The 26116-nt window shown below is 44.9% G+C and overlaps 1 protein-coding gene across 2 annotated transcripts in view; it reads right to left on the reverse strand.

Moving 5' to 3' along the window:
- The window catches only part of SYT16 (synaptotagmin 16), a 78092-nt gene extending 52380 nt beyond the window's left edge, over window positions 1–25712 (reverse strand). Inside the window, exons 1-3 of one of the 2 annotated variants that reach the window (XM_027802579.2) lie at window positions 25382–25712; window positions 21548–21800; window positions 6994–7174 (exon numbers count right to left, since the gene is read on the reverse strand). The gene's annotated coding sequence lies outside the window, so the exon portion shown is untranslated. Of the gene's footprint in view, window positions 1–6993; window positions 7175–21547; window positions 21951–25381 lie in introns of those variants that run through there. The other variant, XM_055717350.1, reaches the window with a different exon arrangement.
- Between the last annotated feature and the right edge of the window lie 404 nt (window positions 25713–26116).

Raw genomic sequence — 26116 nt, forward strand, 5'->3', positions numbered from 1 at the left:
CTCGTGTAGTGGCCCAAATCAAATTTAACAAGATGCTCAAAGCCCTTCCATCCTCACAGTGAAGGATAACCAAACACTGCTACAACGAAACTGTATTTCCAGTTAAAACTGTCACCAAAATGTGCCAAAACCAGCCTGGCCATTTGAAGCTGTACAGTTGATTGGAGCCTCTTGCAGAAGTGTTACGAGGAAAGTACACAGGCAGTGCCCAAGGTTCACATCAACTGTGAGCGTCACTGCTGATCAAGTTTCCCCAAGGTAAAATAAAACAGAAATACAGAACATTTTGGTACCTCTTTGGCCCACATGCTATAAAAATGCTATTTATGTAGCTGAATTTAATGCAAAGAAAAGAGAAGCCAGGCGCTTTCCAAGTGATTATGTGCTCTGTAATAATACTTTTCAGCTGGTGATTCAGAAACTCCAGGGCATTCAAGGAAGATCTAATAGTTTATGTCAATAAGTTACACACCTCTCATTGGAAACATTCATGGGTTACAAATCAACATGGCAATAAATCCGCTGGTGCAACACATCAGTCCTGCAAGCCGCAAAAGGGTGAAGGGAAAGCAAAGACGAGATCAGACAGACAGCAATGCACCCTGCTGCACGGAGTTTTGCCTCTGCACAGGGAGCCTGCAGACTTATTCCTCACTCCCAAATCATCTCATGTCTTTCCAGGCAGCTCGCTACTAGCGATGCTGTGCCAAATTAGTTGTAAAAATTGATACCCAAAGGAGAGAAGTGGTTTTGATCAGGATATTTCACCCCATGGTGTCTCCTTTCTTCCCACCCCTCCGATGCATGTTCTCCTTTTGTCAAAAACAACAGGAACAATTACTGATCTTCACAGTCTCAGTGGGATGGGGAGAAGAGTAAAGGAATATAAGAAAAAAGGAATTATGCAAATGTGACATTAACTGTTCAAAACTGTGGGGCCTTTTTCTAAAAACCCAGGTCTCTCCACTAAATAGAGTATATGGTGATAAATCCAGGCAAAAAAGTGCTGCTGGAAGACCAGCATCCAAATATTATGCTCAGAAGCTCCATCAGCATCAGGGCAGAGGAGATGATGGCAATTTCCTGTGCTGACCACTTCACACCTTTGGTTTTGCTTAGACCCTTCAGACCTCCTGAACTCAGAAGTGTGTTCATTTCACCTAAGTCCACTGCACTTACAAAACAGGGAACCTGTAACTGCACAGATAGCTCTATTGCCACCAAAATATTACCACAAAACTTGAAGGAATTTTCAGGAGGGAGAAAATGGAAACACCGTCCTTGACCATATTTGGCCCAGACATCCAGCAGAGCCAGATTCTGCCTCAGCACTAGTAAAGTCCAGAGTCACTCCACTGGAGCCAGTCACATCCTCCAAATCAAAAAAAGCGCCTTTGAAGAGCCACTTGTCACCGTATGCACAAAAACTAAGTTCTGTGCCAAGCAGTAGTACAAAAAGCAACAATGAATAACTTTAATTGTTTATACTCAAACCGAGGGTTACAAAAAGGGCATAAAAGAAAGTCACAGATCACTGGAGTATTAGAAAAGTGGTGTTAGTAGTGCAAATTGTGCTCTTTCAAGGCACAGGAATGAGAAACATCTGTAATTACTGGATTAGAGGAATGAAAGAAGAAACCTGCAGTCAGAAATTACAGTGCATTCTGTTATTGAGCTGCCGTCATTCTTTGGTTTGCATGAAGACAGAGGAGCCAAAAGGAAATTGCAAGTTCAAAAAGCTGGAGAAACACCAATTTACACCACCACTTGAACCCACCTACCTGTGCTGGCAAGCTGTTGCCCAGAGCAGACCCTATACACAGAGTCTCAATCCTGCCTGTAATCACGCTACCCAGTCTGCAGCGACTGTAACACGCCAGGGTCAATCAGAGCAATTACTTGCATGGAAAGGAGAAGTGGGAGAGCGTGTCTAGCTGTTTAACACAATGAAGATATTTTAGAAACATTTTGAGGAGTCACCCAGTTACTGTTACTCTTTCTTCCCCCACCCACACTCCATCCTTACAGAGCCTATGGAAGCTGCTCCCTATGGACCACCATAGAGCTATGCAGACAGTGCTGCTTGGGAACCACAGCCCTGAGTGGCAAATGCAGTGGATGATTCCTGGTTATCCATCCTTGTGTGTGCACATGGCTAAGTCCGTAGCTCCCATCTCCATCCACTCCTGCTAAGTCAACCACCAGTCCAGCCAGACACGCTGGGAGGCTGAGGGGGGTCACTGGGCAAACCAGACCTAGTTTCAAATTTTTTAAAAGAATTCAGAGCCACGGATCTGAGCAGAGAGTTGTCCCTACCAACTTAGGAACTGCTCCCATGGCTACTTCTACCCTTCATTTAATCCAGCCTTGTTACAAACCAGGCTCTCATGTCTAGGGCAGGCATCAGTGGCAACAGGCACACTCTCCCCTGTCCAGCCACTCTTCCCATGAGCCCCTATAGAAGCAACTGAGAGAAAAAGCAATACAGAAGAGCAGCTTCATTTGAACACGGAGATGCTTGCCTTTCAAGAGCTCCTCTCCCTCCTGCTGCTGGCTGGACAAGGAACCTAACATCTGGCTGAGCTACGTACCTCAACTAGGTGACACAAATGACGCCAGACTCATTTTCAATCTGCACCTTGCCAAGGACAAGGGAGCTACTGGATACTCAGCATCAGGGTTACAAAGACCAACCACAAAGTAAGGTCGACATCTAGATAGTGCTGCTAACATTCCTGCCTTTGTTGGGTGTTATAGGTGTTGATACTTTCCTTAAAGCCTCAGCTACAGGAGAGGAGTGGTTTATATAAGAACTGCGTCTCCATTTATTTAAGTGTGCTGCTAGCCCCAGAGGCTAGAGCAGTGGCTGTGCAGAACAGCTTGAGAACATGAACTGAAAGTGCTCTCAAGGCTAAGACAGAAGGGAAAAGTGTGGGGGGGAAAAGTTTGTTCAAACCTCATGATGTTTAAGTTGATTTCACATATCAGGAGTACATCCTTAACATCACAACAAGTGTTCAAGGCAAGACATATCTGGAATACTTTTGTATAAAGCACAGTCAGGAAACTACAATTTCTTTCCTGGTCTCAGGACACATCATTATTAAAAGATTACAGTATAGAACAAAGAGGGCCCTTTTCTTCATCAAGTCACAGCACTGAAGTACACTGTTAGATACAGCTCTTCACACAAGGGTTTACCCAGCACTGTCACATGTTTCTGTGAAGTTCATTTCACTGAATCCCAGCATGGTCGGGGTTGGAAGGGACCTCTGGAGGTCACCCAGCCCAACCCCCTGCTAAAGCAGGGTCACCTACAGCAGGCTGCACAGAGCCATCTCCAGTTGGGTTTTGAATGTCTCCAGAGGAGACCCCACAGCCTCTCTGGGCAGCCTGTGCCAGTGCTCAGTCACCCTCAAGGTAAAGAAGTTCTTCCTCATACTCAGGTGGAACTTCTTGCTGTTTGTTCTTGTTGCAGTTTGTGCCCATTGCCCCTTGTCCTGCCTCTGGGCACCACTGAAAAGAGCCCAGCCCCGTCCTCTTGGCACCAGCCCTTCAGGTTTTTGTAGGTATTTGTATTTCACCCATGAATTTCTGAAGCAAAGGGCTCAGCAATACTATAAACACCATCAGAATACATAAGAACACATTACCACCTCTTGGTCCTGAAATTCACACTACAGGAAGGGACATCAAACCATCACAGCATCAAAAGATCTCACACAAGACCCCACAGACATCTGTCAGGCCTCTGTTCAAGGGAAGATCCTCCTTCCCTGTGTGCGGGGATGCTCCAAGGGGAAATTTCATCCCCACACATACTCCCCTACCACCTGAAAGACCACCAATGCTGTGAGGAACCATTCCAGCTGGCTCCATTAAGGCCAAAGGTGTAGTGTTTAATTTTTCCCTCACTAAGGTATTCTGCACATGACCTACATCAAAAGCATACATCACTCTGGTCAACTCACAACTGCTTCATGCCACCACCACTTCCTTCCGCACATGCCTGGGCATAGCCAAGCAAGCTTGATATGCCTGAAGTTAACTCTGTGCTACCCTCCTATCAGTTACATGTTTACTGGCTTCTCTGTCAAGCTTCGCAGCCTACTCTGGGCTCTCCTTTGCAGTGCCAAGTCCATCCTAAATACAGGCTGGCTGCGTCCAAATGAGCTCCAGCCCCTGCAGTGAATGGGCTCTGGCAGCTGAGCAAGAGGCAATCAGGGCAGCACATCCTTGCTCAAGAGATGGGCTCATCACTAAGGTCAATGAATCAGTCAAGAATAGGATCCACAAAAGCCTCAAGTATCAGAAACGTTATTCATTGTATCCTAGTAATTAAGAGGCTTTGTCCTGGTGTCTCCTGAAAGGTTTTCAATTAATTCTTCATTTTCACAAAGATCTTTCCCTTATCTTGTTGCTTTCATAAGGACACAAACTGTGCAATTAAAATCAAATTAGGAACAAATCAGCCAGATGTATCCTACAGCCATGATGGTGGAAACATCTATTTCATTCTGTCACTTGCCTTGTTCCAAGGTCAGGCTTTATACAGAAAAGCAAAAACAACAACAAAAAAGACTTTGACACTTTACAGCACATTTTCTGAATGTCAGCCTGTGCACCTGCAAAGTGCAAAGTTGACAGATTTGCTTATGTTATGTTTCTATACTAACTCTCTCCTTTTTATCAGTAGAGAACTCAAAACTCAACTAGATGAGAGAAGCATCTCATACACAGAACCCATACACACCTCCTCAGCTACAGCCTTCATTTACCTATGTTGTTGCAAACTGGGGTTTATCCTATTGCAGATGTTATAGTCATACCAGAGGGATCAAAATGCAAAATGCCTTCTCTCCTATTTAGACAGTTAAAAAAGCTGATAGTCATAGCAGACAGGTATGTTCTAACCACTTCTAATTCCAGATGTGGAGATGCAAAATGATTCCCACAGTTTGAAAGCTTAGAACTGGGAAGAACAATCATTAGTGGCCTACATGTTAAAGAACAGCAGAGTCTTTAGAGTCAGGATCTCCTTGTCACAAACACAGCTCACCAGAAGTTGAGAAGAGGAAGAGTGAATGTTAACCAGTAAGTTACACGTCAGAAACACTCCCGTCCCACTCCTTTCTACCCAGTAAAGTCAGATTCCAAATCTGAAGCAAACTCTTGCTTGTCAACACTCCTCTTGGGAGAACTCCCTCACCAGGCAACTGCCATGCTAGGAACAGCCTTTCCTGGCTTCCCAGCCCAGGCTCAGGGTCCTGGTTTTTACATTCGCCATATGACACACTGTGTTATACCAGGGTTTAATCTATTCTCTCACACTGCTGTCCTTTAAAAGCATTAGCATTTCCTACACACATATTCCATATTGGCCTTACAAGTATCAAAATGCTGTGGTGAAATTTAAACTAAATATAGAGATGATATTTTTAAATAGCTCTTCGCTCCAGCTCACCAAGCTGATTTTGTTTGAATGGAAAAAGCAGGTTCCAACTTTAAGTTTCCATTGTAATTAATGATTACAACATATTCCTCTGCCGTATCAGATTTAGCACCTCATTAATGTGTGTGGTATTTTGCTTGTATGGCACAGCTGTAGTTAAAGTTGAATTAGTGTTTCCATTATAAACCCATGTTTTCAAAGGTTTATTACTCAGACACATAAGATTTAGTCTGAAATGAAAATTGCCATCGAGTGTGTCAGCTGGGAAGCAATTTTTTGTCCTTCAAAATTTGGAAGGAAAAAATTACAAAAAAGCAAGCCACCCTTATTATTAATAATTCACATTTTAAAAACCATTGCAAATACATGTTTACATGATGGCCTGTGACAGCTCCATAGAATGTCAACGCCCACACACTCCTGGGAGATGTGTCAACTTAAAAACCAAAATAAAAGCCACATTTTTACACCACTTGATGGGAGGCAAAGAGAAGGGAAGAAAGACTTAAAAATAATGTCAACCAAGGAAACTTATTAAAAAAAACAACATAGCCTTTGTTTGAAAACATTAAAGTTAGGACTTTCAATGGATGGGAATAATTTCAAGTATTTGTACTTTAAACTTTTTGGTGCCTGTCCCTGGCTCGTTAATGCATTTAGTTAGAAGCAGTCAGTCCCAATGACTTCCTATCACATGTGGCATCTAAGCCTTCAACTGTCCATAAATCCTGGACTCTTAAGGTATGACTAGATCATGCCTTTTGCAACAGACATGCTGAATTCTGCGTACAAGGCAAAATGTACAACAAAAAGACCGCCAGGGGCTCCATGCTTTGCAATTGTGCCCTTCTATAATTAGCTTTAAAACTGAACCACTGAGAAGCAGACCTTTTAATTGGGAGGCTTCCGAGACCTCTTCTTGGCTGATTATTTCAATGATTATACACTTACGAAAAGCAAATTTTCAAACAAATGTATGATGAAATTAGCAACTTCTCAGTTACCACCATTACCAGAATGGATGTTTTTTTGATGGCCGAGAAACATTAAAATCTTATTTTTATACCACAGTAAAATTCCCAGTTATTTAGACTCCAGGACCCATGGGTTTACCCAAGACATGTTTCCAGACAAGGACAAATGCATGAAAGAGCGTGTAATAGCTGCTACAAGAAAACCAGGACAGGCATATCCTTTGTGAGTAGAAAGGCAGTGTCATTATTCAGAATTGTTCACAATTTGCTCTTCACTGGATTAACAAAACACTCCCACAACAGACAGAGTGGGGAGCATGTTTTTTCTCCAGTGTTGCCTTCCCTTTTTCAACAGATTACTACAGACAACAAAGATAATGGGAGCATGGTAGCAACTGCGTATCCGTTTGGTCAGGTTTTGGAGGTTACTATAGTCTATCCAGAACCCTGCTGTTTCCACACAAATAACCCCAGACTCAGCAAATGGGTCTATCTCTGTCCTCCCAGCAGTCAAAGCCTTCAAGAAGAATCTCTACATTAAGGGTGGTATAATATTGTGATACTTACCAAGGTCCTCATGAACTCTGGACTTTTCTTTGTAGTGTTTTCTTCTTCCTTGTCGTTCCAGGTATGGAAGTCCACCTCTCTTTTCAAAGCAGACCTTCTTGTTGATGAAGCGGAAGAGGACTGCAGGAAGAATAGTGAAGACTCCAGCTGCAGACAAAATACCCAGCAGCCTCAGGAATAACTAGGAACAGAAAGTCAGAAAGAAAATATCAGCCCAAGTAGGAAAAACTGCCTAGAGGAAGATGTGGTTTAACCACATCTGTATCCATGGCTCTGTTTCCCCATCCTCTCCCCAGAAGAAATAGCAATGAAATTCAGCAGAACCTGGACTTGTGTTAAATGGGTACAACATCCATGTTGGGCCAGTCTACTGAGGACATTGACAACAAGGTGTATTACACACCAAGCTCATTTCCAATTAAGGTCTTTGTTTCTGCCACATGTTGAACTCCAACACAGGAAAGAATCTGATTTTAATAAACTCTCGTATCAATGCAGCATTCTACCAGCTTGAAGAGAGACACTCTCAATCCATACTGCAACAAGGATCCAGCCAAGAAAGGGCAGTTGGTTATAAACCATTTCCGCACAGCTTGCGGTAAATTCTCAGGGGAGGCTGCGGAGAGGATTAGGTGAGGACACAGATGGCCCCAACACCTCCTTTGCAATGTGTGTATTCTCTCTACAGCATCAGATTACACCATAATGGTACCAACTCCATTACGCTTACTAAGAACCAGGTTAATGTACAGCCTATGATCCTCATTCAACTGTTACTTTACCCTGAAGTAAGAAGCGTATTACTGTACTACAGAATTACCCTTCTTTGCTGCAAAAGACCAGCCTCCAGCTCAGGTAATTCAGTCCAGCTTCCTTGCTGTCAGGTTTGGCCACATGTAATGAGCACAGTGGTTTTGTACCAGCTGATGACTAGTACTATACGTCAGCATCCAGATGTCAAACTGCAGAGAAACTGCCTTATTTCAATTTATCTCATTCTGCCTGTACCACTGGGTCTGCAACAAACCACAGGCGCCAGCAAAAAGCTTTTAAAGCCATTTCACCTCTCTCACACATATCAAAATGCCAAAACAAGGGACAAACACTACATACATCATCTGATGTGGACAGCAAGGGCACACACGTCAAAAACTGTAAGTGCTATCTGCAAAAAAAAAAAAAAAAAAAAAAAAATTGTCTTGTTATTCTGGTAATTACTTCACCAGGAAGGGGTGAAGTTCAGTTGTTCAATTCAAGTCAAAGACCCCATAAAAATGAAACATCAGCAGCATCAGTGGCACACCAGGGATGACTGTGATTGCAAAGCTGCAGCTCACAGATGAGATGAGTAGGAGGCAAGGATGTAAACAGAGCCAGCCCTGCCTGTGAAACATCCTACTGGGAGTTTATAAGACTTGACTCAGCAAAAGACTTAGACTAGAAGAGCTACAATATCTCCAGTTACAATTTTAATAGTGCACAGTTAGGACTACGATCTAGGGGATTAAAATAACTTAAATTAATACAAGCCAATGTGCCTCAAATGGAAACAAAAATCACCAATGCACAGCAGGAGACCTGTGCAAAACAGACAGAAACGAACCCAGAGGAATATGGGTTACACAAACTACGGAGGTGGCTCTGACCCTGCTCACTCCAGCCTAAGGAAGGAACAGAAATAGGCACTGCATTACAGCAGCTTAAACGACAAGACCAAGTCTACATTTCCATTGCTCTTTTCTGCATGGGCACAATCATTTCTCTGGCAATTCTGTGTCCCCCTTGTGCCACCCCAGCACCGAGTAGGGGCCATGAAGATGAAGGTCTCCCTGCCAGCGCTGAAATTTGGTGCCAAAGCTTCCCTGGATAATTTGGCAGGCACACACCAGACCCATCTTCCCCTCACACCTCCACCCACTGAACAAGGCTGGGACATTAATGTGGCTGAATGATACGTCTATTCTGGCTATTTTCAGCTGCTGAAGTCACCATGAAGTGGCGGCTGGAGCCAAGTATAAACCAAAGGAGCTGAATTTAAATCAAAGTAGCCATAACCCCAGAATATACATGGCTGGGTTCCATCACTGACAACTGCTTTTCTTGAGCATGGCATAGGCAGGAAGGATTTATACCTTACATATAAAACACTTGGGATCACCACATCACAGCACACAAGAGTGTGTGCACACATGCATGCACATGTGTGTCCACAAGCTCATGCACATGTGTGTGTGTGCAAAGTTGGAGCAAGTAGGTAGCAAACTGACAATCCTATTTTGAATGCTCTATGTGAGTGATTTCATAGCAGAGAGTGTGATGTAGATGGGTGGCAAAGACACCACTGTTACTATTTATGAAGTTACGAAGCCCTTCTATAAAATCTCAGCTCTGAGCCCAAGGAAATTCCAGGGTTTCCCCTTCTCAGAGAGGGCATAAGCAAGCCACCGGTATTTTTAAATGTAAATTGTCCAACACATGCTCTGCTATGCTACACAAACCCCAGCTGCAGAAATGCTCAAAGTGCTCCTTTCTCCAACAGACCTGCACGGTACCTTGCAAAATCCCAGAGCAAAAAGTAGACCCTTAACTAGACCAGGCATCACAAAAAGTTTGGAGACAAATTATCAGCTGCTATCCACTTGCTCTAAACGATCTCAGACTGGCACAACAGCATTGTTGCTCGTCTAGTCTTGTTTCCTGGTCAGATGCAGAGGAACAAGAAAGTAGTAGTGCAGTGGTGTAATACTGGGGACAACTCTTCAGGCTTCCCCTACTCCTTGGGGCAGAGATGTAAAAGGCTCCTCCTGTCAGAGCTCACAAGAAGTCCAGCAGCAACATCTAGGAGGAAGCTTTCAACTAACTGAACACTAATAACTGTGTCCACACAGAGGCATCGGTAAGAAGGGACTGCAGAGACCCCTCCCCATACATCCTGAACAGCAAAGACTATCAGCCAGCCACCAACAAGGACTGAGATCCTTGCACCACACCTCCCTTCACTGCAGGCACCAAGCAAAGAGGAAAGGGCCCCCAGAAGGACGACCACAGCACTGGCAGGAACAGATACCTCCTGCACAGATGGTTCCTGCAGCAAACCACAGAGTCCCTCTCCTAAAGATGGTCTGCCCAACTGCAACAAGGTGGATGAGACTTCTGCAGCACAAGCTTGTGCATCCTGTCCCACAGCTTTAAGCAGACATCTCCTCTTCTCCCCTCCACATTATCCATGCCAGACAGAGGTCTGTGCCAGTCTCTCTGAGGGAAGGCTGTGATTTTGCACCTGATCACTGTCTCACATACCTGGGCAGAAATGTTACAGTCTGTGCACCTGGCTCCACCTAGAAGCTCAATATCCCTCTGCGATGGGAGACATGCTAGCTCTCTGTTCCTCCATCATCACAAGGAAAACATGCTGCACCTGGTCCTGACCAAGTGGCCCAGCTCTCCTCTCAACTCTCAGCTGAAGGGCTTCTTCAGACTTGAAACTCTAGGCTAAGACTACCTCTCAGAAATTATTGTAAAACTGATTTGGAGTAGAGCTCTGTTCTGGCTTGTTGTGCAGTGTCTGGGCCTGGGAGGGTATTGAGGAAGGGCAGCAAAAATGCATACATGTCACTTGTGTTACAGCATTGCTGAACTGTGTCAGAGCTTCTCACACAGGTAAAACATCCAGCCCTACAGCAGTAGATGACAAATTGTACCTGAGGGCAAGGAGACATAGGCAGGCATTCAACTGTTGCTTCAAGCCCTGGGTACCCAGGTCGAGGGAAGAAGCTAGCCACCACGTGCTCTAGGACACAAACAGTCCATTCAGTCAGGTCTCTCTCCCACTCACACATTTTTAAGATAAGAAATTAATGCCATAGATGCCTTTGTGTATCAACCCAGTGGGTCCACAAATTCTGTTGCCCCAGGTGAGACCACAAGCCAAGAAACTGTGCTGGCACTCCTGGCAAGTTGAGGGCATGCATAACTGCACACCCTCCTTTGCATACACTGCTTAAGAACAAACAAAGAGGTGCAGTGTGAAGGGCCCCATTCTAGGAAAGAGGAGATCAAAGATGGAAGTGAGATCAACAGAGGACTTCTGACAGAAGACACAAGAGCACAAGACATTACAATGCTGTTCCTGCTCCAATCTCTCACTCAAAGCTACCTCCACATTACAAGATGATTTCAGAGGAGAATCTGCCTGGAAGAACAGGAGAGAAGTATTGGCCACTCCACTACACACATTGAATCCAGCTGGGTATTTGGCTTGTAGCACATTTTACAGCAATTCTGAGTTTGCAGACTTGGCCCCTCCAGACAGACCAGGACCAGGAGAATGAATGCAAGAAGTGCCACAATAGAGTCACTTGGAGAGTCTGCAACTATGAAAACCTTAATCCATTCAGTTTTGCAAGGGTTAAACTTTGCAAAAAATCCTATTCCAGACAATAGCTCTTTAATTCCATTTGATACCAAGCTTCCTGCAAAAGGAATGTTTACTGGTACTTTTTAATTACAAAAAAACCCATAAATTGTCTGTTTTACTGTCTGTGCTAATTACATTTCATTATATATTTGGAGTAGGCTATGATTTTCCTGCTGGTTCCCATGACATTTTTCATTATCAACCACTAATTGTCTAGCGTGCACACTGCATTGTGAACCAAGTAGGCTGATGCGTGGGCAGAAGATCTAGCGAAAGCTGCAAGGCAGTAGAAGTGCACGTTATTATTATTACTATTATGATGCATTAGAAAGTTTCCACCTACTTGCATACCTACATATCCTCATCCCTATCAGCAGTTTCACAGTGCAACAAGGCACAGGAGTCCATCTATAAGAAGCCCCATGCCTAGCAAGGCTCACAAACTACCAAAGGAGAGTTGTGTGGGGTAAAACAGTAACAGTAGCCCCACTGCAAGGACAAGTTCCCTGCTGCATGCAATGGAAACACCAAGAAGGTTTCTCAGTCACCACTTGGTGCCCAAAGCACGTGGGTATCAGGATCTTGTCACTTGGCCCACTCACAAGCCAAGGCCAAGATTATGAAGGAAAATAGCGCCATATGTGGATTCCTAAAGGAACACTATAACCAATGGGACCTTTCTGAGAAAGCAAGACAGAAAAAAGGTAAAGAGTTTTCATGAGCCACAGCTAAGACAGTTTCCATTACAGCAAAACCTCTAACAAATCTGTATCTATGCAAGCTTAGGAAGTGCCACAAAGGGTAAAGCCACTCACTGCATGCAGCATCTCACGAATTCAGACCAAGGGAAGCCGTAGGCACCAATTCTTCCTAGAGCAAACTGCTAGAAACAGGAGCGCGTGACCACTGCTCCCCAGATCATCGTTATCAGCCTCGGACAGGTGGCAATTCTATTCATGTGCACCACACACACAATACACAAACACTTCAGAAATAAATGTGTGCTTTCACAGGACTGCAGCTCTCTCCTGATGTCTATTTCAAAGGAGACAAAGCCCGACCCTTCCTAACAGCACTGTGAGCGAACAGTTGTATAACTCCTCCTCTTCTCCTCAAGGTGATCCACAAATACATTATCAGAAAGGCAATCAGACCACATTCAGCACTGTAGCAGAAGGGTGAAATTCCCACCCAAGGCAGGACTTGCCCTGCATCAAGGCTCAGTTCACACACTTCATTTTTATGTGTTGATCTACAGATAGCAAGAATGAGGAAGTTCTCCAGTCCTTTTATACGAGGAATATGAAGGACTAAAAAGCACTTTTGATCTGACTATACTTCTATTAACTTTGACTGCGAAATTTGACTATCAAAGAGTGGAAGAATGGTCCCATTCATAGCTGCTGCTGAGGTATTTGCAGGTCACCTTTAAAGATTTAAGCTGCCCTTATGGCCTATGACATAGGCATGCAATTTCAAAGGTCTCAGAGACAGTAAAGCAACTTCATCTCCTTTCTTATACAACCCACATAACCACAGTACCCAAATACCTTGCAGGCTTCAATGCGTTTATCCCCGCAGCAACCCTGCAAAGCAGGGAAATGCTAACAAAACTGCTCCACAGAAGGGGAGCCAAGCCACAAACACAACCCCAAACGGCGGAAGTTAGACCCAAAAGAACAATCAAGAAAAGTCCCATCCACCTATGCAGGCAGTTCAGTGTCTAGAAATACCTCACGTTTCGCCCCAAGGCTGAGGCTCCCAAACAGAACTTCCATAGCACCTTCCTAGAGTTAACACCACAGCAACAGCCGTGGGCCTCCAGGCATCTCCTCCATCACCCTGAGTCACCTGAAAGCCACAGGACTGGCATTTCTTCCACCAAAGCCTGATTCTTTTTATGGACACAATGCAGGAGAGGTGCCTGACACCTCCTGGCAATGCTGAGTTCAAGGAACGCCGAGTTCATCCGGCACAACAGGAGACATGGAAGAGGTGGCATTAAGCAAGGGCACTCACCAAAGAAATGGAAAGCCTGAGATAAAGTCTCCCTTAAACCCCCAACTTCTTTTCCCAGCACCATGTGTCCCAGGTACATGACTAGAGGAGGGCACCCTCTATCCTTCCAGCTGGGCTCACTGTGCAGCCTGTTCGGGGGCCAGCAGTAGGGCCAGCACTGGCACACCTCTTTTTTATAACCTGCTCACCGAGGTTCAGAAAGGGCAGCCCCAGACTTGGGTTCTCAAGACTGAGTCTGGACTTCACTGAGAACCTGCTATAGATAAATGACCAAGGCACAAACACTGGGAGGGCAAACCTGAGAGCATCCAGCAGCTCTCCTGTGAGAGCCGTAAAGCCAGCAACAAGGTGGCCCAAGTTCCAGAAGGCTCTCCCTGAGGCCAGATCTTCCACCTTACAAAGGCTACTGTATATCTTGCTACATACAACCCGGTGGCAGCACTGTCTTCCCAGCAGCAGCAATCCTACCCTTGCCTTGAGCAGCACTCCTGACTATGTTTGCAACCAAACAGGTATACGGTTCTGTGAAATATTCTGCCTTCAACAAAAGGCATTTTCCAGTTACAAAAGATGAAGTATTTGTTTTGCTGAATGTGTTTCAAACAGCTGTGAAGCACTAGTTCAAGTCCACAGCAAGTACACAGTGTTTTCAAATGATGGTGCCTGACGTTCTGCATCCAGAAGAGTCCTGGCCCTCACACCATCCCTCTGTCTGTAAGCACACACACAAATACGGATGGAACATGGGAACAGAAGTGTGTCCTAACAGACAGGAGGCCATGCACACTAACAGAGGTGACTCAAGTAACAACCTAGGCCTCTGAAGGGTGATTCAGAGACTAATTGTCAATCTTAGTAATAATCTTAGAAAAGGCTCCAATTCATCACGGTATTTAAAATTCACCGAAGTTAACAGGACCAGGGTGACTGAGAATGTGAGCAGTGCAGCATTTGAACTGCCAGCCACGAACTAAAAGCTGGTCCCCTCCATGTCAGGGCTGAAGAGGTTTGACAGGGACAGCACAAGGAACCTTGTGGGACCCATCCACACCTTGGTTCTCCTCTACCACCACCAGTCTCTGCCAGGATTGTTCTCAGAGTTTGGTCAGCAGTTGAGATAAAGTGAAAAAACTGCAAACCTTCACAGCTGTTTGCCTCAGTCTTTCTCCATCCCAGTGAAGAAAAAACTGGGTATAAAATTAATGGAATCACAGATTGTGGACTAGGAAAGTACACTCAAGCCTTTGCTCTGTGATTTATTCTCTGCCTCAATATTCACCCTAATCTCCAAGTTATGCTCAGATTCTGTTTTGCATGCTGGAACTATTTGGCATTGTAAAAACAGCCATCACACAAAGCAGTGGGGGACTAACTTAGCGAGCAAAGCTTTCACCTAAATTGTAGGAAAGCAAGAAAAAGGCTGTAGTGATAAGTAACTACACTACCTGGCTTAGATAAAATGGGAGAAAGAAGCTAGCCCCTAAAAGCCAGTCTCCTGCTGCTTAGGGCTCTCACATTAGACGCAAGACCTGTACTCAAATGCAAGTCTGAATCAAGCAGGACAGACTTGAATTTGCTCCTTCCACATGTCCTTTGACTGTCTGACCTCCAGAAAACCTACTGCAGTGGCAAGGGACAGCTGGTTTCTCTCACCATCACCATGCTCTGCTCAGAGAGGAATTCCATCCTGAATAAGGACACAACTTGGAACTACAAAAGTCTTTTTCAAGATGAGGCATTCCTTAGAAAAAGTTACAATTTAAACAGAATTTCATTGTCCGACAAAAGCACATTTTCTCAGAAGATTCTCAGCCCACTCTTACTGTAGTAGGTTTGTCTTTGATCATGTCCCAGGCTTGTTTTCAGTCATAGTACAACACAGAGTTCATAATCGGATACATTTTGTCATAGCTGACACCACCACTGCCTTACTGGTAGAAAGAGAAGACTAGGGCTGTCAGTCTGCCACTTTTCTTGAACACTGAAGTCACGCTTTTTTTTTCTGCTTTTTCTTGAAGACAACTTCTTTGTTGCTATGGTATCACTAATGCAGTATTTTGAGACAGAGAAAGAAGATAACTGTGCATCATCACAGTGACACATCTATCAACTGCCATCCTCTCAAAAAGCGTAAATAAGTAAGGATGCCAATATAGACCTTAAAGGCTCCTCCATCCTTGTTAATTTTTCCCCTCTCATATACACATGTCTACAAAGGTCATGCCTTGTTTTTTTGACAGGGAAGGCCACAATTTGTCTCTCAGCAAGCAGTGTCTAGGTTTATTTTTTAATTCCTTCTCTTCTCCCCATGCTACATAACACCAGCTGAGACACACACTCCAACTCACAAGAGAACAGAAGCACCTGCATGTTCAGAAAATACCAGCCTGGCTCCCCATGTTAAACCATGCGGTGCCTGCTTCATAATTCTTGCTTGTTAGTTCAGGAAGAAACCATTGTACAAGGTGTTGTGGTTTAACCCCAGCTGGCAACTAAGTACCAGGCAGCTCCCACGCCAGCCCTAGCAGGATGGGAAGAAGAATCAGGAAAAAGGTAAAACTCACAGGTTGAGATGAGAACAATTTAATAATTGAAATAAAATAAAATAGAATAATAATAATAACAACAACAACAACTGTAATGAAAAGGAGAGAGGAGGAGAGAGGAATAAAACCCAAAGGGGAAAAAAACCAAAACAAAGAAGTGATGCACAATACAGTTGCTCACCCCCTTCTGACCGATGCCCAGCCAGTCCCCGCACAGCCATCTGCAGGCCCCAGCCAACTCCCCCCAGTTTATATTCCGAGCGTGATGGTTCTGTGGTATGGAATATCCCTTTGGCCAGTTCGGGCCAGCTGTCCTGGCTCTGCTCCCTCCCAGCTTCTCGTGCACCTCCTCACTAGCAGAGGATGGGAAACTTGAAAAGTCCTTGATTTAGAGTAAGCATTACTTAGCAACAACTAAAACATCAGTGTGTTATGAACATTATTCTCATACTAAATTCAAACCACAGCATTTTACCAGCTACTAGGAAGAAAATTAACTCTATCCCAGCCGAAACCAGGACACAAGGTATCTACTGCTGAGCACAACCCACATTTATCTCAACAGTAAGGGAAACAAAAAAGGCACTTTCAAGGTATCTCCCATATAGCAACTTCAACTCACTAGGTGTGGTGGGGTTAGCCTTGTAGCATGTCTTCCCTATCACTGCCAGAATTACTTTAAAGAAACCTTTATCAACTTAGCAAAGCAAGGCCTTGCACTCAGCACAATAGCATTTCCCTCCTTGACCGTGCGTATGAGAACACTGCATCAGGTCCCTTCCAGAATTTCAGAGACAGATCTGCACAGTGCTGGTGCAACCCTGTTACCTCAGGAAGACCAGGAAACAGTCACGGTGACACATGCCCATGTCCCCACACGCTTCCTGACTTTAAGTCCAGATCAACAAACAGGTAACAACAGCACTATGACTTCCAACACACCACCACTGCTGCAGTGATGTTCACAGTGGTGACATGATAAGCATTTCATCTCCCAGGGGGTGCAAAAGGAGGAACAATGTAATGAAATGAAAACTTACATAAGCTGAATTTATCGAGGCTTCTGCAACAAAGGAAAGAGCAGAGAGCAAGTAAAGTGGTGACAGAAGGTCAAACTGGAAGGTTCTCTGGTACGGGTCAAGCATTCAACAGTGAGCACAGAGTCCTCTAGCAAACAAACCCAACCATTTTACATTTGGGAGAGAGGGAAAAGGGGAGGAGAGGGAGGAGAAAGTAGGATCTCTGTTGCTGCTTCTCTTAGGTGCCGGGGGATAACAAATAATAAGTTGTCTCCACTCAGAACTGAAGTGCTCTCACCTCTTCAAAGAGGAATCTAATTGGGATCTTTATGCTGTCATGTACTTATTTTTCTCATCCACAAAACCTTGTTCTTGGTTCCACCCATTTGACCCAAGGCAGAATGACTCACCACAGCAAAAGGCCAGACAGCAAGGTTTTTTTCTTTCCCAAAGACCTAAATAAACCCTACTCCATCAACTGACCAAGGACGATGCAGCAGTAAACCTCTCGCTGAAGGCTGTGCGTTGCCTTGGCAACCTGTCTGATCTCCATTGCTCCAGGGACTGGAAATGTGCTGCCAACAGGAGATTTCAGCTAATCAAACCAAACCTCTTAATACTTAGACAATTTCCCATCTGCAGAGAGCAGGCCACATGCCTGCAGAAAGCCCGGCACCCTCCGAACACAGCCCTGGCTCCTCCTTGACCTGTTATTTGTTGGCTCCTTAGGCCACGGACACCTTCTGACAGCTACCGGAGGAGATGAGGCAGCGGCAGGAGGCCACAGCGTGCTCGCTCTGCACGGCAGCTCCGTGCCTGTGCTCAGCACCAGCCTGGCAGAGGAGACCGGCTGCCCACCAAGGGCTGCCCTCAGGGGCAGGACCCTCACAGCGCCCACGCCGCAGCCCCTGGCCTTCAAAAGAAAAATACATTTTCCAATATTCATAATATACACTCCCTACAGGCCCCGTGCTGTATGTTTTGAGCCTTTGCAATCCACGCTGTCCCTTTTTCAGCTCCCATTAAACACATCCAGGTAACAGCAGCAGCAAACTGCTGACCAAAAAGAAGAAGTGGGACAACCCTGTATCTCTCAGCCTTCCTAGATGGGGGCCTGCTGTCAAGCTGCACTGCAGAACACCTGCTTTATTCCAAAGCTTCTAATTGGCAATGCTAAAAGGGCAGCTTTGGTGGCTAATTTTGCCTTGAAAGCACAATCAGTAATATTTTTTTTTCCAAAGTAGAAATAAGACCAACCTTCCTACAGCTCCACTAAAGGTTTCCAGCCCCTGAATTTAAGCCCAGCCACAGAGACAGACGATCACTCTGCCATTTAGCACAACCAGGGGGCCACAAAGAGAGGCATGAACAGCAGGTGGGAGAGGAATTTTCCACAGTCACGCTTCTGCTGAGACAAGAAATTCTGTTTGGTGGTGATGAAATTCATGTCCGTCAAAAGCCACCAACTACCACCTAACAACCCTCAGCACTACATCACCTAAGACAGCCCTGACTAGGGCCTTTCCATGCAACTGCCAAAGGGAATAGGGGCATTTGAAGAGCTGACTCAACCCTGGCATTCAGGCTCTCCTTTCCCTCCTGGGTCATTCTTTACTGCATCTCAGAGGACACTAACCCACCACTCTCTGAACCCAAAAGCCACAGGCCCTACGCTGAATTTGATTCCACACATGCAGTTTGCTGCCAGATTAACTCACGGTATTGCCACAAGTGGTGCAGGGGACCCTGAGATGTTTTTTGTCCTGGCTTGGAGAACATCTGCGCAGGAGAGGGTGCCCCACCACACAGCTCCCCAGCACCTGGGCTAGCTATGGAGCTCAGGCTCCAGCTCTTGAGGAACGGGTGGAGGAATTGTTGGCATTTAAAAGGGAGCCCTGAAGCGGAAGAAGGCTGCTTACAAAGCAGGGTGTGGTTTCAAGGAAAGAGCACATTGTGTGGAAGATTTCTAGGCCTCTGGTATCGACCAAGTGACCTATGCCCTGGGAAAATATGTTCTAACAATAACAAAAGCCACTAAAACAAATGCTTGGGGGAAAAAAATGCCAGTGGTTTCTAGAGTCATGTATTTAATGGAGTTAAGAGCTTAGCAAGTACTGCCACCTTCTAGCATGTCACCATGAACATTACTCTATCCATGTTAGTATTAACTAACCAGTTAACTTGTTACTAGGGCTGCATGGAAAAGGGCATGAACTGAAGTCGTCACTCAGCTAACCAAGTGTTCTGTGATAAGGGAAAGGCAATGAAATCCCACAGGCATAAGGAAGAGGGAACCACAGCTGGTTGTAACGGCCAGAACAGCTGGCTCCCTATATGTTGTTCCCCACCTTATTCTTTCCTATATCATACCTTCTTCCTACTCCAGGCACTCAGCCTTGCTTAGTCTCAGTTCAGACAAACTGAACCAAAGATGGATTCTGGATTTATGCCCAAAACATCTGTCTCTACAGGGCATGGAGAATCAAAAACAGAGCTCTCACTGATCTAATGGGGAGCAGGAATGATCTCAGAGAAAACAAATGTCAATGATGCAAGACACTCTCCATAATTTCTTTGTAAAAGCAACGTGCAGGCAGGATCCCAGCACTACAAAACCTGAGAAGGGCCCCCTCCTGATGAAAACAACCACAATGCTGTCCCTGAGGATTCATTTGTGTTAACAAGTTTCAAAGCATCTGCGTGGAGTTTCTTTCAAGCAAAAGCTGTGACGTCAGACCATTCTCAGGGATAAATGGAGAGCCATGCCACTTCAGAGTCAGAAGAGTGAGAAGGGGGGAGGCAGATAGAGGCTACTGTTAGCCAAAACAGACACAATGGAGACAGACTAAAATAGATTCCATGTATTTCAAGGGCTTCTGCAGTTCTGATGCTCCAGTCCATCCCAGAGGAGCAAATATCCACACACACATTCTGCAAAACATTTGACATAAAGGACAAAGAATAAGAAGTGCAGCATGTTCCTTGGATGTTTTCAAATACCCTAAGCCAAGCTATGGAGTCTACTTACTACTTTATTTGGATTCCTTCAACTGTTTTCTTCCACAGCCATCACGCTACATTTAGGCCCCTTTTTTAACATACCTCAGTCACAAATACCTGCAATTATCCATGGCTTCCTTTGCACAGTGATCAGCTGTGCCTTTTGCTTAACAGGAATGCGAATACTCTGCACTTGTGTTAGTCATCTAGAATTATGGCCTTAGTACTGCTTTACAGTAAAATCTGAAGTGACAGCAGGAAACGGCACGCTGTCAAAGCAGAAGGCAGAAGAAAAGGCTAAATCCTGTTTCATTACATGCAATTTCCAAGACCTTTGTACATCAAGAAAACCAAAGACACATGTAAGTAACAAGTGTTGGTAACACAGTTGTTTTTCAAACTGTAATTGCCGCCAAAGTAACAAACTAGGAAAGTTGTCCGCTCACCAAGAAATAGCCACAAATCATTCAAAACATGAGACTTACCTAATCACACTTACATAAAGCAGCAAAACAAGTCAAACCAGCAATGAAATTTCCCAAGAACACTTTTCTCACAAATAAAACATTTCAAAGCTTTCTTCTTGGGACAGGTTGCTAAATCCTCAGGATCTGTGGTGTTCATATCAGCTGGGCAAAGCTGAAGAGAGGCACAATCCTGAGTTTCAGAAACAGCAGCAGTGCTCAAGCTCTTTTCTCTGCACGTGCTTGTGGATTTAATGTCCCAAGGAAGAAGGAAGCCTACTGGTTGGTAAACATGTGACAGCCACCAAAGGAATGCTAGCCAGAGAAACAAGATAAAGCAGCTTGTACCACCTCCAAAGGGGTTTGTTTAAAAACTACTGCCTCAGCTGTAGCTTTCCTACTACTCTCATCTTATGAGTGCTAGGTCTTTACTCAAACAATTATCCTGCTGACAAATTTACCTAAAAAAATTTGCCATTCATTTATCATGAAATTTTAAGTGATATTTCTCCCCTGTGTAGAGATGCAATTTATTACTCAGCTTAAACTGACACTCTGATCATAAATACTTGGGATCTATTTTAGAAACGTACCTTTTCAATCCTGGATTCCCGCAGATTTGCGGTGAAAAAGTTAAGGAAGGATCACAGTAAGCATTTAGTCTAAAACAAAGTGTTTCCTCTCCAGGGAGCAGCCCATGCCTGGCACTTGCCAGGCCTCAGCCAGCCATTGCTTCCCTGAAGGGCTCTGCCCGGGCCCTGCTCCATCACCGTGGGCTCCCAGGCTGGAAACGCAAAGCTGCACCAGCTCTGTGCTTGCTGATGGGGCCACTATGCACAGAGGTGCTCTCAGAGCACCAGCACCCACCCTAACGCATACCAGGTCATATACCTGCTACACACCCCAAAACAGTTAGAGGCTTCATCCTGGGGACTGTCTCTTGTAAAGTCACACTTCATAGCAAAAAAAAAAAAAAAAAAAAAGGGGGGGGGTAAGGTATAGAATGGACTTCAACTCCTGGGTGGTTTTTTTTTATTTTCCTTTTTTTAACCTTAATGTATATTTTAAGGAAGGTTTTGTGATACTTACTGTGAGATCACATCCTGTTTTCCCTATCCACACAACTGCTGCTTTGAACGTGCATTTTGGATGTAGATTTCACTCCCAGTAGAAGGATTGTTTTTTCCCTGGCATTCAGGGCAAATCCATCCCCACTGCTTCTGCCTTCAAAAGGTGTCTCTACAGTGAAACTGGAGCTCTTCCCAGCAACGTATTAATTGGTGTAAGATTTTGTTTCCAGCTTCTAGAATATTTGGTGCTCCTCAAAAGCAGCATGGAAAGGCTGTAAAATAAGATCACACATCTGAACCCAGCTACTCACAATGCTCAAAACAGGGAGTGGGGGAAGGTGGACAGAAAAACAGGAGGGACTACACTCACCACTCAGCAGGGGCTTGCATACTCATAACTAAAGGGCTTCTGGCCCCATTGCCTGCAGCAATTTGTAAGTTGGCTCTAATCAGCCATCAGCAGTACCTTGCCTCTCTAAGGTAAACTACTCCCTGAGGCAATTTTCTGCAGGTGTTCCTAATGCAACTCTCCCCCCCCCCCCCTCAAAAAAAAAAAAGGCATTCTGATGATCTTGTTTATAAAAGCTGCTGCCTGGCAGATCCCAGAAGAGTAGTCCAGACTGGCATCTTCAAAATAAAAGCTACTCAGAAAGAGCTCAAGAGCAGGAAAGAAGTCCTTATTAAAGCAGACATCAAGCCCCTTGACTTGTGAGTCTTGCTGCACCAGATTCCCGGGTAGATCAGGCAACTGCAGAGGGTGTCTGGGTCCCTGGGCTGCGAGATGGCTGCAGGCAAAAGGCGCAGGGTGGGCACAGGGACATGCTGGGAATATGTGCCCTTCAGCAGGGCTCTTTCCAGACTTGCAGCCTCTCCCCTGTCTCCGTGATGCCAACATCAGGCATGGCTGAGCAATCGCGCTGATCAGCCATACGAGGTCCCAGAGCAGGATGCTGCGGCCATGGCACAGTGCTAAAAATATGCAAGGGTGCAGCAGAGCAACAAGGGACAGACAAAGTCTAGTTAGGTCAGAGTAGTCACTGAAGCCAACTGATTGAGCAAGTTTAATCCATTGCTCAGGAGACTTCCCTCATCTGCTAAGCCTGCTAATTTAGAAGCAAGCACCAATCCCTTGAAGATTTAAGGAGATGGGCTACCAGGAAGGGGCCAGGGCAGTTTAGCATGCAGATCTGTAGGTGCCCCATTCCCTGTAAGTACATTTAGCCCCAAAGCTGCATGATTGAAAATAAATGTCTGAGTAGCAGCTCCAGAAAGGAGGCAGTGAAATGATTTGCCAAAGATGAAGGTCTCAGGTTCAACACAGCTTACCTAGCACCATCCTCCATCCATGCCACTGCCCCAGGTTACCCCTGCACCAAAGAAATTGCTTACTCCAAACTTCTCACCATTGATTATTCTGTTATTCCCTTACTTATTACCCCTAACATATTTTCTGTGGTAATATGATGTTTACTCACCTTTATTCAAATTTCTCTGGAATTCATCAGGACTATCATATTTATGAAAGAAAACAGGAGACTATTTAAGACTTCCACTCTGACTTCCTCACCCTCAGCTGCTTTCCTTGCTCTCCCATGTTAAGTTCTTACTCTAAACTTTACTCTTGATTCCATCATTTACAAAGTTTCAATGGGAAAAGTAATCCTGAAATAATGTCACAATAACATTAGGAGAATAAACTCTTGCCCTTGTCAACTTGACACTGCCTTTTTTCTGTGGGTTTTATGACTTTTTTTTTTTCTTCCCCAGAACCATTGTGCTAAAAGAGCTAGAGCACAATTGGCAGAAATTGAGATACAATTTTCAGATGTAGTCAGTTTTTATTATTATTTTCCAGCCATCAGCTAAACTGCGGAAATATTCCCTTTATGTCCCGCTAAATGTCAAGATGATATTTTTAAAACCCGGACAATGTATTTCACATAAACCTTTACACCATTATTTTAAAGATCAAACATCCTTTCACCTGGGAGCCACAGCATGGCTGGTTCCCCCAGCAACGCGATGTGCTTCCAGCTCGGCCAAGCAGCAAGATCCCTTTCAGGCATCCGCTGCTGAAGCGGCGCCCAGCTGGCCACGCTCTTCTTCAAAGCTCCACTGAAAGCCTTTTGCCAAGGCGCCTCTGACAGAACCCCTCATAAATTGATTTCTAATTCTTCTTTTTCAAGGTGCACCAGGCTCACAGCTCTCAGGGAGGGGGAGAGGGTATTTCATCCCCGCTTTTTCATTGATCTGAATTTGCCTTTTTAAATTTAAAGTCACATAAAGTCCTCACTGCCTTCACACGCCACGCTCTTCCTCCTGAGGCAGGCAGCCGCTCACTGCGCTGAGCCAAACTGAGCAGAGTATCTTTCAACCCCCGCCCCACCACCCTGATGTGGATAATAAAGCACGTCACGCTGTAACAAACCTGGAGTAAAAACTAGGCCAGCATGTGCCCAATAGTCACCTCCCAACCAGGAAATGTCATCTCTCCCTGTAATTAATTAACGAGGCTCACGATGGGCAAAGCCACCCCACAGGGTGACACCTGCACTGACCCAGACCCATTATCAAGTGGTGAGGGAAGGGGATAGAGGAGGCTTTGCAACTCCTGGGAGGAGGAGGGGGGAGGCCAGGGGGTATCCCAAGGCTCCCGAGAGCTGCACTCCTACCGCTGGTGGCCCTGACAGCCCCTCATCCATCTCCAGGCCCCACATCCCTGCACACCTCACTGGAGAGCAAAGGATTCATGGGGACCCTGACAGCATCAACACCCAGAGCCCAGGTGAGAGAGAGATCAACCCCAGCACAGCCCAGTTATGCCAGGAAGAAGAGGCTTTACACTGGCATGGCTGATTTCATTCCTTCAGAGGGCAGTAGCCATGGGACCATGGGATACCTGCCACAACACTCCACCAGTATTTAACATGCACCACTCATTTTAGTTCCTTTGCAAAATAATTATCACTACACACAGCATTTACTAGAGGTAAACTTGGCTGAACAAATACATCCATGTGCAGAAAGAGCAGGATAACAATAAAACTGCACAGAAGCAGCACTACATTAAGCCTTCCTCAACATTCCCTAGGTCTGGTAGTAAAACCAAATACAACTTCCACTTCTTGGGCCCAAAGTAAACTTGCTCTTCCCCCTCTGCCCCAAGTCTTATTAAAAATAAACAGAAGACAAAAGAGAGAACTGCATACAACAATGTCAGGCCTCTGAGTCAAGAGACCCAAAACTGGAAAACAGTATATAAAGAACTTCAGGTCAGTGCACTTCTCACTCCTCTTACCAAAGCATGAATATATGAGTAAAACATCTCTGGCACATCTCATTGACCTCATTCAGCGTCTGCCCAGTACTCCACTCCTCTGGGCTAACACAGTACAGCAGCAGACTACGCTGGCAGGAGGATGTCTGTGCTAGGTAAGCATGAAGTCAGAAATATTTACACAACACATTCCTGCCTAAGCATACAGCAGGTGAATATGACTAACAGGTAGAGGTGACAAGGTGCCGAACTCAAGAGGAGGAAGCTGTCTTAGCAGAAGTAGTGTTTCCATTAAACACATGCCTGGAGTCCGCGGCATTTCCTCACAAAATTTTCTATGAAGTGGCACAGACCAAATGCACAGCCTTGTTTACCTGAAACCACACTTGAATACTAACTGAAATGAGACTGTAAGCAAACAAAAATGTTAGCTTCATCTGTAGTCCAAAATATGAAGAAAATCCTTCTGCCCACTAAACCTGTAGCAGAGAAATCTGACCTGGTTTGCCAAAGTATGCGAAGAGAGAAATTGTGCCTATTTAGATTATTAAGCAAGCAGTAATTTGATCAGTTTACCTGTAGCTATTCCAGAATGTGCTGCCTGACGGCTGGGCTTGCTACAATCCTGTGTACCTGCACACTTTACAGATGGGTTTTCAGATCCAGCCATGACTTCTATCCCAAGCTTGGCCTCTGGGGCTCTCTTATTCCAGTGAAAAAGTTTCCCACTGATTTAATAGTATCTGAAGTGGGTATGAGTGGTCCAGTTCACAGAAATCTGCAGAAGTTTCAGAGGAACCCACGGTCTCTGGTGTCTGTTGCAACCCAGATTTCTTCTACCGTGACAGTCAATGTGGGAGGAAGGAAAGCCTGGAGCCGTGTCAGTCCAGTGGGATTCCCAGCAAAGACAAACTGGCAGGCAAAAAACCCTAGAAACAAAGCAAGCAGACAGGCCAACTCAAACGCCACAAGAGATGGATTTCCAAAGAAAAATCTATGTATGCAAGGGTGGTTCAAGTCTATTTGGAGACCTTAAAATCAATGGCAAGGATTTTATTTTTCTAATTAAAGGTGGGTGGGCGTTTTGTTTTGTTTTTTAAATAATATTCCAGCATTGAAATACAACCAAATTGTCGCCAGAAATACAACCAAAACTATCACAATTGCAGATGAGATGAAGGGAGACAGGAATTCCCTGGAAAAACTGCATGTTTTGATCAGAAATCAAGAAACAGGTGATTGGTGTTCTTCACCTTGTAACTAAGTCCACACACCACTTTGGAAACATCAAACTAAACAGAGAGCTTGTGG

The sequence above is a fragment of the Falco cherrug genome, chromosome 7, assembly GCF_023634085.1.
Source record: "Falco cherrug isolate bFalChe1 chromosome 7, bFalChe1.pri, whole genome shotgun sequence".
NCBI classification, from domain to species: domain Eukaryota; kingdom Metazoa; phylum Chordata; class Aves; order Falconiformes; family Falconidae; genus Falco; species Falco cherrug.